The following is an 11,618-nucleotide window of genomic DNA, read 5'->3' as shown; positions in this document are numbered from 1 at the left end:
GATTCAATACATCGTCCTCAAGCCGACTTCTCTCCAAGGGGTATTGCTGCCTCGGTCACCTTATGGTCGTGCTCCTGTGAGTCTAGATTGTCGAATCCGACGCTAAACTGATAGTTAATTATAACGTTCAGGGCCTCCTAATGACGATGGAACACTCAAATTGCGTCGAGATTCAATACATCGTCCTCCAGCCGACTTGTCTCCAAGGGTCTATAGCTGCCTCGGTCACCATATGGTCCGCCTCCTGTGAGTCTAGAATTTCGAATCCGACACAAATCTGATAGTTTATTATAACTTTCAGGGCCTACTAATGACGATAGAACACACAAATTGCGTCGAGGATCAATACATCGTCCTCCAGCCGACTTGTCTCAAAGGGTCTATTGCTGATTCGGTCACCTTATGGTCGTTGTCCAGTGAGTCTAGATTTTCGAATCCGACGCAAAACTGAGTGTTAATTGTAACGTTCAGGGCCTCCTAATGACGATGGAACACTCAAATTGCGTCGTGATTCAATACATCGTCCTCAAGCAGACTTGTCTAAAAAGGGGATATTGCTGCCTCGGGCACCATATGGTCCGTCTTCTGTGAGTCTAGTTTTCGAATCCGACGCGAAACTGATAGTTAATTGTAACGTTCAGGGCCTCTTAATGACGATGGAACACTCAAATTGCGTCGAGATTCAATACATCGTCCTCCAGCCGACTTATCTCCAAGGGTCTATTGCTGCCTCGGTCACCATATGGTCCGCCTCCTGTGAGTCTAGATTTTTGAATCCGACGCAAAACTGGGAGTTAATTGTAACGTTCAGGGCCTCCTAATTACTATGGAACACTCACATTGCGTCGAGATTCAATTCATCGTCCTTCAGCCGACTTGTCTCCAAGGGTCTATTGCTGCCTCCGGCACCTTATGGTCGTAGTCCTGTGGGTCTACATTTTCGAATCCGACGCAAAACCGATAGTTAATTGAACGTTCAGGGCCTCCTAATGACGATGGAACACTCAAATTGCGTCGAGATTCAATACATCGACCAACAGCCGACTTGTCTCCAAGGGTCTATTGCTGCCTCTGGCACCCTATGGTCGTGCTCCTGTGAGTCTAGATTTTCGAATCCGACGCAAAACAGATAGTTAATTGTAACGTTCAGGGCCTCCTAATGACGATGGAACACTCAAATTGCGTCGAGATTCAATACATCGTCGTCCAGCCGATTTGTCTCCAAGGGTCTATTGCTGCCTCGGTCACCATATGGTCCGCTACCTGTGAGTCTAGAATTTCGAATCCGACGCAAAACTGAGAGTTAATTGTAAGGTTCAGGGCCTCCTAAGGACGATGGAACACTCACATTGCGTCGAGATTCAATTCATCGTCCTCAAGCCGACTTGTCTCCAAAGGTCTATTGCTACCTCTGGCACCTTATGGTCGTGCTCCTGTGTGTCTAGATTTTCGAATCCGACGCGAAACTGACAGTTAATTATAATGTTCAGGGCCTCCTAATGACGATGGAACACTCAAATTGCGCAGAGATTCAATACATCGTCCACCAGCCGACTTGACTCCAAGGGTCTATTGCTGCCTCGGTCACCATATGGTCCGCCTCCTGTGAGTCTAGAATTTCGAATCCGACGCAAAAGTGATAGTTAATTGTAACGTTCAGGTCCTCCTAATGACGATGGAACACTCAAATTGCGTCGAGATTCAATACATCGTCCACCAGCCGACTTGTTTCCAAGGGTCTACTGCTGCCTCGGGCACCTTATTTTCCTTCTCCTCTGAGTCTAGATTTTCAAATCCAAGGCAAAACTGATAGTTCTGTACCTCCTAATGACGATGGAACACTCACATTGCGTCGACATTGAATTCATCGTCCTTCAGCCGACTTGTCTTCAGGGGACTATTGCTGCCTTGGGCACCTTACGGTCGTTCTTTTATGAGTCTAGATTTTCGAATCCGACGCAAAACTGATAGTTAATTGTAACGTTCAGGGCCTCCTAATGACGATGGAACACTCAAATTGCGTCGAGATTCAATACATCGACCTCCAGCCGACTTGTCTCCAAGGGGATTTTGCTGCCTCAGGCACCTTATGGTCGTTCTCCTGTGAGTCTAGATTTTCGAATCCGACGCAAAACTGATAGTTAATTGTAACGTTCAGGGCCTCCTATTGACGATGGAACACTCAAATTGCGTCGAGATTCAATACATCGTCTTCAAGCAGACTTGTCTCCAAGGGGATATTGCTGCCTCGGGCACCATATGGTCCGTCTCCTGTGAGTCTAGTTTTCGAATCCGACGCGAAACTGATAGTTAATTGTAACGTTCAGGGCCTCTCAATGACGATGGAACACTCAAATTGCGTCGAGATTCAATACATCGTCCTCCAGCCGACTTGTCTCCAAGGGTCTATTGCTGCCTTGGTCACCATATGGTCCGTCTCCTGTAAGTCTAGAATTTCGAATCCGACGCAAAACTGATAGTTTATTGTAACGTTCAGAGCCTCCTAATGACAATGGAACACTCAAATTGCGTCGAGATTCAATACATCGTCCTCAAGCCTACTTGTCTCCAATGGTCTGTTGCTGCCTCGGGCACCATATTTTCCTTCTCCTGTGAGTCTAGATTTTCAAATCCGAGGCAAAACTGATAGTTCAGTACCTCCTAATGACGATGGAACACTCACATTGCGTGGAGATTCAATTCATCGTCCTTCAGCCGACTTGTCTCCAAGGGTCTATTGCTGCCTCTGGCACCCTATGGTCGTGCTCCTGTGAGTCTAGATTTTCGAATCCGACGCGAAACTGATAGTTAATTATAACGTTCAGGGCCTCCTAATGACGATGGAACACTCAAATTGCGTCGAGATTCAATACATCGTCCTCCAGCCGATTTGTCTCCAAGGGTCTATTGCTGCCTCGGTCACCATATGGTCCGCTACCTGTGAGTCTAGAATTTCGAATCCGACGCAAAACTGAGAGTTAATTGTAAGGTTCAGGGCCTCCTAAGGACGATGGAACACTCACATTGCGTCGAGATTCAATTCATCGTCCTTCAGCCGACTTGTCTCCAAGGGTCTATCACTGCCTCCGGCATCTTATGGTCGTGCTCCTGTGGGTCTACATTTTCGAATCCGACGCAAAACTGATAGTTAATTGTAACGTTCAGGGCCTCCTAATGAGGATGGAACACTCAAATTCCATCGAGATTCAATACATCGACCTCCAGCCGACTTGTCTCCAAGGGGATATTGCTGCCTCGGGCACCTTATGGTCATTCTCCTGTGAGTCTAGATTTTCAAATCCGAGGCAAAACTGATAGTTCAGTACCTCCTAATGACGATGGAACACTCACATTGCGTCGAGATTGAATTCATCGTCCTTCAGCCGACTTGTCTTCAGGGGACTATTGCTGCCTTGGGCACCTTACGGTCGTTCTTTTATGAGTCTAGATTTTCGAATCCGACGCAAAACTGATAGTTAATTGTAACGTTCAGGGACTCCTAATGACGATGGAACACTCAAATTGCGTCGAGATTCAATACATCGACCTCCAGCCGACTTGTCTCCAAGGGGATTTTGCTGCCTCAGGCACCTTATGGTCGTTCTCCTGTGAGTCTAGATTTTCGAATCCGACGCAAAACTGATAGTTAATTGTAACGTTCAGGGCATCCTATTGACGATGGAACACTCAAATTGCGTCGAGATTAAATACATCGTCCTGCAGCCGACTTGCCTCCAGAGGGATATTGCTGCCTCGGGCACCATATGGTACGTCTCCTGTGAGTCTAGATTTTCGAATCCGACGCAAACCTGATAATTAATTGTAAAGTTCAGGGCCTCCTAAAGATGATGGAACACGCAAATTGCGTTCAGATTCAATACATCGTCCTCCAGCCGACTTGTCTCAAAGGGCCTATTGCTGCCTCGGTCACCTTATGGTCGTTGTCCTGTGAGTCTAGATTTTCGAATCCGACGCAAAACTGAGAGTTAAATGTAACTTTCCGGGCCTCCTAATGACGATGGAACACTCAAATTGCGTCGAGATTCAATACATCGTCCTCAAGCCGACTTGTCTCCAAGGGTCTATTGCTGCCTCTGGCACCTTATGGTCGTGCTCCTGTGAGTCTAGAGTTTCGAATCCGACGCGAAACTGATAGTTAATTATAACGTTCAGGGCCTCCTAATGACGATGGAACACTCAAACTGCGTCGAGATTCAATACATCGTCCACCACCCGATTTGTCCTCAAAGGTCTATTGCTGCCTCGGTCACCATATGGTGCGCCTCCTGTGAGTCTAGAATTTCGAATCCGACGCAAAACTGATAGTTAATTGTAACGTGAAGGGCCTCCTAATGACGATGGAACACTCAAATTGCGTCGAGATTCAATACATCGTCCACCAGCCGACTTGTCTTCAACGGTCTATTGCTGCCTCGGGCACCTTATTTTCCTTCTCCTCTGAGTCTAGATTATCAAATCCGAGGCAAAACTGATAGTTCAGTACCTCCTAATGACGATGGAACACTCACATTGCGTCGAGATTGAATTCATCGTCCTCCAGCCGACTTGTCTCAAAGGGTCTATTGCTGCCTCGGTCACCCTATGGTCGTTGTCCTGTGAGTTTAGATTTTCGAAGCCGACGCAAAACTGAGAGTTAATTGTAACGTTCAGGGCCACCTAATGACGATGGAACACTCAAATTGCGTCGAGATTCAATACATCGTCTTCAAGCAGACTTGTTTCCAAGGGGATATTGCTGCCTCGGGCACCATATGGTCCGTCTCCTGTGAGTCTAGTTTTCGAATCCGACGCGAAACTGATAGTTAATTGTAACGTTCAGGGCCTCCTAATGACGATGGAACACTCAAATTGCGTCGAGATTCAATACATCGACCTCCAGCCGACTTGTCTCCAAGGGGATTTTGCTGCCTCAGGCACCTTATGGTCGTTCTCCTGTGAGTCTAGATTTTCGAATCCGACGCAAAACTGATAGTTAATTGTAACGTTCAGGGCCTCCCATTGACGATGGAACACTCAAATTGCGTCGAGATTAAATACATCGTCCTCCAGCCGACTTGTCTCCAAGGGTCTATTGCTGCCTTGGTCACAATATGGTCCTTCTCCTGTAAGTCTAGAATTTCGAATCCGACGCAAAACTGATAGTTTATTGTACGTTCAGAGCCTCCTAATGACGATGGAACACTCAAATTGCGTCGAGATTCAATACATCGTCCTCAAGCCTACTTGTCTCCAATGGTCTGTTGCTGCCTCGGGCACCATATTTTCCTTCTCCTGTGAGTCTAGATTTTCAAATCCGAGGCAAAACTGATAGTTCAGTACCTCCTAATGACGGTGGAACACTCACATTGCGTGGAGATTCAATTCATCGTCCTTCACCTGACTTGTCTCCAAGGGTCTATTGCTGCCTCTGGCACCCTATGGTCGTGCTCCTGTGAGTCTAGATTTTCGAATCCGACGCGAAACTGATAGTTAATTATAACGTTCAGGGCCTCCCAATGACGATGGAACACTCAAATTGCGTCGAGATTCAATACATCGTCGTCCAGCCGATTTGTCTCCAAGGGTCTATTGCTGCCTCGGTCACCATATGGTCCGCTACCTGTGAGTCTAGAATTTCGAATCCGACGCAAAACTGAGAGTTAATTGTAAGGTTCAGGGCCTCCTAAGGACGATGGAACACTCACATTGCGTCGAGATTCAATTCATCGTCCTTCAGCCGACTTGTCTCCAAGGGTCTATTGCTGCCTCCGGCACCTTAAGGTCGTGCTCCTGTGGGTCTACATTTTCGAATCCGACGCAAAACTGATAGTTAATTGTAACGTTCAGGGCCTCCTAATGAGGCTGGAACACTCAAATTCCATCGAGATTCAATACATCGACCTCCAGCCGACTTGTCTCCAAGGGGATATTGCTGCCTCGGGCAACTAATGGTTGTTCTCCTGTGACTCTAGATTCTCGAATCCGATGCCAAACTGATAGTTAATAGTAACGTTCAGGACCTCCTAATGACGATGGAACACTCAAATTGCGTCGAGATTCAATACATCGTCCCGCAGCCGACTTGTCTCCAAGGGTCTATTGCTGCCTCGGGCAGAATATGGTCCGTCTCCTGTGAGTCTAGATTTTCGAATCCGACGCAAAACTGATAGTTAATTGTAACGTTCAGGGCCTCCTAATCACGATGGAACACTCAAATTGTGTCGCGATTCAATACATCGTCCATCAGCCGGCTTGTTTCCAAGGGTCTATTGTTGCCTCGGGCGTCTTTTGGTCGTTCTCCTGTGAGTCTAGATTATCGAATCCGACGCAAAACTGATAGTTATTTGTAACATTCAACGCCTCCTAATGAAGATGGAACACTCAAATTGCGTCGAGATTCAATTCATCGTCCTCCAGTCGACTTGTCTCCAAGGGTCTATTCCTGCCTCTGGCACCTTATGGTCGTGCTCCCTTGAGTCTCGATTTTCAAATCCGACGCAAAACTGATAGTTAATTGTAACGTTCAGGGCCCCCTAATGACGATGGAACACACAAATTGCGTCGAGATTCAATACGTCGTCCTCCAGCCGACTTGTCTCCAAGGGTCTATTGCTGCCTTGGTCACCATGTGGTCCGTCTTCTGTAAGTCTAGAATTTCGAATCCGACGCAAAACTGATAGTTTATTGTAACGTCCAGGGCCCCCTAATGACGATGGAACACTCAAATTGCGTCGGGATTCAATACATCGTCCTCAAGCCTACTTGTCTCCAAGGCGATATTGTTGCCTCGGGCACCTTATTTTCCTTCTCCTGTGAGTCTAGGTTTTCGAATCCGAGGCAAAACTGATAGTTCAGTACCTCCTAATGACGATGGAACACTCAAATTTCGTCGAGATTCAATACATCGTCATCAAAGCGACTTGTCCACAAGGGTCTATTGCTGCTTCGGGCTCCTTGTGGTCGTTCTCCAGTGAGTCTAGATTATCTAATCCGACGAAAAACTGATAGTTGTAACGTTCAGGGCCTCCTAATGACGATGGAACACTCAAATTAAGTCGAGATTCAATTCATCGTCCTTCAGCCGACTTGTGACCAAGGGTCGATTGCTGCCTCTGGCACCTTATGGTCGTGCTCCTGTGAGTCTCGATTTTCAAATCCGACGCAAAACTGATAGTTAATTGTAACGTTCAGGACCTCCTAATGACGATGAAACACTCAAATTGCGTCGAGATTCGATACATAGTCCTCCAGCCGACTTGTCTCCAAGGGGATATTGCTGCCTCGGTCACCTTATAGTCCGTCTCCTGTGAGTCTAGATTTTCGAATCCGACACAAAACTGATAGTTAATTGTAAAGTTCAGGGCCTCCTAATGACGTTGGAACACTCAAATTGCGTCGCGATTATATACATCGTCCTCCAGGCGATTTGTCCCCAAGAGGTCTATTGATGCCTGTCTCACCTAATGGTCGTTCTCCTGTGAGTCTAGATTTCCGAATCCGACGCAAAACTGATAGTTAATTGTAACGTTCAGGGTCTCCTAATGAAGATGGAACACTCAAATTGCGTCGAGATTCAATACATCGTCCTCCAGAAGACTTGTCTCCAAGGGGATATTGCTGCCTCGGTCAACTTATGGTCCGTCTCCTGTGAGTCTAGATTTTCGAATCCGACGCAAAACTGATAGTTAATTGTAAAGTTCAGGGCCTCGTAATGACGATGGAACACTCAAATTGCGTCGAGATTCAATACATCGTCCTCCAGCCGACTTGTCTCCAGTGGGATATTGCTGCCTCGGTCACCTTATGGTCCGTTTCCTGTGAGTCTGGATTTTCGAATCCGACGTAAAACTGTTAGTTAATTGTAAAGTTCAGGGCCTCCTAATGACGATGAAACACTCATATTGAGTCGCGTCTATATACATCGTCCTCCAGGCGATTTGTCTCCAATGGGTCAATTGATGCCTGTGGCACCTAATGGTCGGTCTCCTGTGAGTCTAGATTTTCGAATCCGACGCAAGACTGATAGTTAATTGTAATGTTCAGGGCCTCCTAAAGACGATGGAACACTCAAATTGCGTCGAGTTTCAATACATCGTCCTCCTGCCGACTTGTCTCCAAGGGTCTATTCTGCCTCGGGCACCATTTGGTCTGTCTCCTGTGAGTCTAGATTTTCCAATCCGACGCAAAACTGATAGTTAATTGTAACGTTCAGGGCCACCTAATGACGATGGAACACTCAAATTGCGTCGAGATTCAATACATCGTCCTCCAGCCGACTTGTCTCCAAGGGGATATTGTTGCCTCGGGCACCTTATTTTCCTTCTCCTGTGAGTCTAGGTTTTCGAAACCGAGGCAAAACTGATAGTTCAGAACCTCCTAATGACGATGGAACACTCAAATTGCGTCGAGATTCAATACATCGTCATCAAAGCTACTTGTCCACAAGGGTCTATTGCTGCTTCTGGCTCCTTGTGCTCGTTCTCCTGTGAGTCTAGATTATCTAATCCGACGCAAGACTGATAGTTGTAACGTTCAGGGCCTCCTAATCACGATGGAACACTCAAAGTGCGTCGAGAATCTATTCTTCGTCCTTCAGCTGACTTGTTTCCAAGGGTCTATTGCTGCCTCTGGCACCTTATGGTCGTGCTCCTGTGAGTCTAGATTTTCGAATCTGACGCGAAACTGATAGTTAATTGTAACGTTCAGGACATCCTAATGACGATGGAACACTCAAATTGCATCGTGATTCAATACATCGTCGTCCAGCCGACTTGTCTCAAAGGGTCTATTGCTGCCTCGGACACCTTATGGTCGTCGTCCTGTGAGTCTAGATTTTCGAATCCGACGCAAAACTGAGAGTTAATTGTAACGATCAGGGCCTCCTAATGACGATGGAACACTCAAATTGCATCGAGATTCAATACATCGTCCTCCAGGCGACTTGTATCCAAGGGCACCTTATGGTCGTTCTCCTCTGATTCTACATTTTGAATCCGACGAAAAAGTGATAGTTAATTGTAACGTTCAGGGCCTCCTTATGACGATGGAACACTCAAATTGCGTCGAGATTCAATACATCGTCCTCCAGCCGACTAGACTCCAGGGGTCTATTGCTGCCTCTGGCACTTTATGCTCCGTCTCCTGTGAGTCTAGATTTTTGAATCCGACGCAAAACTGATGGTTAATTGTAATGTTCAGCGCCTCCTAATGCGGATGGAACACTCAAATTGCGTCGCGATCCAATACATCGTCCTCCAACCGACTTGTCTCCAAGGGTATATTGTTGCCTCAGGCGCCCATTGGTCGTCCTCCTGTGAGTCTAGATTTTCGAATCCGACGCATAACTGATAATTAATTGTAACGTTCACGGCCTCCGAATGACGATGAAGCACTCAAATTGCGTCGAGATTCAATACATCGTAATCCAGCCGACTTGTCTCCAAGGGTCTATTGCTTCCACTGGCATCTTATGGTCGTCCTCCTATGAGTCTAGATTTTCGAATCCGTCGCGAAACTGATAGTTAATTCTAACGTTCAGGGCCTCCTAATGACGATGGAACACTCACATTGCGTCGAGATTCAATACATCGTCCTTCAGCCCACTTGTCTCCAAGGGGATATCGCTGCATCGGGCACCATATGGTCCGTCTCCTGTGAGTCTAGATTTTCGAATCCGACGCAAAACTGATAGTTAATTGAAACGTTCAGGGCCTCCTAATGACGATGGAACACTCACATTGCGTCGAGATTTAAAGCATCGTCCTCCGGCCGACTTGACTCCAAGGGTCTATTTCTGCCTCTGGCACCTTATGGTCGTGCTCCTGTGAGTCTCGATTTTCGAATCCGACGCGAAACTGATAGTAATTGTAACGATCTGGGCCTCCTAATGACGATGGAACACTCAAATTGCGTCGAGATTCAATACATCGTCCTCCAGCCGACTTGTCACCAAGGGGATATTGCTGCCTCGGGCAACTAATGGTTGTTCTCCTGTGACTCTAGATTCTCGAATCCGATGCCAAACTGATGGTTAATAGTAACGTTCAGGACCTCCTAATGACGATGGAACACTCAAATTGAGTCGAGATTCAATACATCGTCCCGCAGCCGACTTGTCTCCAAGGGTCTATTGCTGCCTCGGGCAGAATATGGTCCGTCTCCTGTGAGTCTAGATTTTCGAATCCGACGCAAAACTGATAGTTAATTGTAACGTTCAGGGCCTCCTAATCACGATGGAACACTCAAATTGTGTCGCGATTCAATACATCGTCCATCAGCCGGCTTGTTTCCAAGGGTCTATTGTTGCCTCGGGCGTCTTTTGGTCGTTCTCCTGTGAGTCTAGATTATCGAATCCGACGCAAAACTGATAGTTATTTGTAACATTCAACGCCTCCTAATGAAGATGGAACACTCAAATTGCGTCGAGATTCAATTCATCGTCCTCCAGTCGACTTGTCTCCAAGGGTCTATTCCTGCCTCTGGCACCTTATGGTCGTGCTCCTGTGAGTCTCGATTTTCAAATCCGACGCAAAACTGATAGTTAATTGTAACGTTCAGGGCCCCCTAATGACGATGGAACACACAAATTGCGTCGAGATTCAATACGTCGTCCTCCAGCCGACTTGTCTCCAAGGGTCTATTGCTGCCTTGGTCACCATGTGGTATGTCTCCTGTAAGTCCAGAATTTCGAATCCGACGCAAAACTGATAGTCTATTGTAACGTCCAGGGCCCCCTAATGACGATGGAACACTCAAATTGCGTCGGGATTCAATACATCGTCCTCAAGCCTACTTGTCTCCAAGGCGATATTGTTGCCTCGGGCACCTTATTTTCCTTCTCCTGTGAGTCTAGGTTTTCGAATCCGAGGCAAAACTGATAGTTCAGTACCTCCTAATGACGATGGAACACTCAAATTTCGTCGAGATTCATTACATCGTCATCAAAGCGACTTGTCCACAAGGGTCTATTGCTGCTTCGGGCTCCTTGTGGTCGTTCTCCAGTGAGTCTAGATTATCTAATCCGACGAAAAACTGATAGTTGTAACGTTCAGGGCCTCCTAATGACGATGGAACACTCAAATTACGTCGAGATTCAATTCATCGTCCTTCAGCCGACTTGTGACCAAGGGTCGATTGCTGCCTCTGGCACCTTATGGTCGTGCTCCTGTGAGTCTCGATTTTCAAATCCGACGCAAAACTGATAGTTAATTGTAACGTTCAGGACCTCCTAATGACGATGAAACACTCAAATTGCGTCGAGATTCGATACATAGTCCTCCAGCCGACTTGTCTCCAAGGGGATATTGCTGCCTCGGTCACCTTATAGTCCGTCTCCTGTGAGTCTAGATTTTCGAATCCGACACAAAACTGATAGTTAATTGTAAAGTTCAGGGCCTCCTAATGACGTTGGAACACTCAAATTGCGTCGCGATTATATACATCGTCCTCCAGGCGATTTGTCCCCAAGAGGTCTATTGATGCCTGTGGCACCTAATGGTCGTTCTCCTGTGAGTCTAGATTTCCGAATCCGACGCAAAACTGATAGTTAATTGTAACGTTCAGGGTCTCCTAATGAAGATGGAACACTCAAATTGCGCCGAGATTCAATACATCGTCCT

This window comes from Schistocerca americana, unplaced genomic scaffold (genome assembly GCF_021461395.2).
Source record: "Schistocerca americana isolate TAMUIC-IGC-003095 unplaced genomic scaffold, iqSchAmer2.1 HiC_scaffold_74, whole genome shotgun sequence".
Taxonomy (NCBI): domain Eukaryota; kingdom Metazoa; phylum Arthropoda; class Insecta; order Orthoptera; family Acrididae; genus Schistocerca; species Schistocerca americana.
This window is presented reverse-complemented; position numbering follows the sequence as displayed.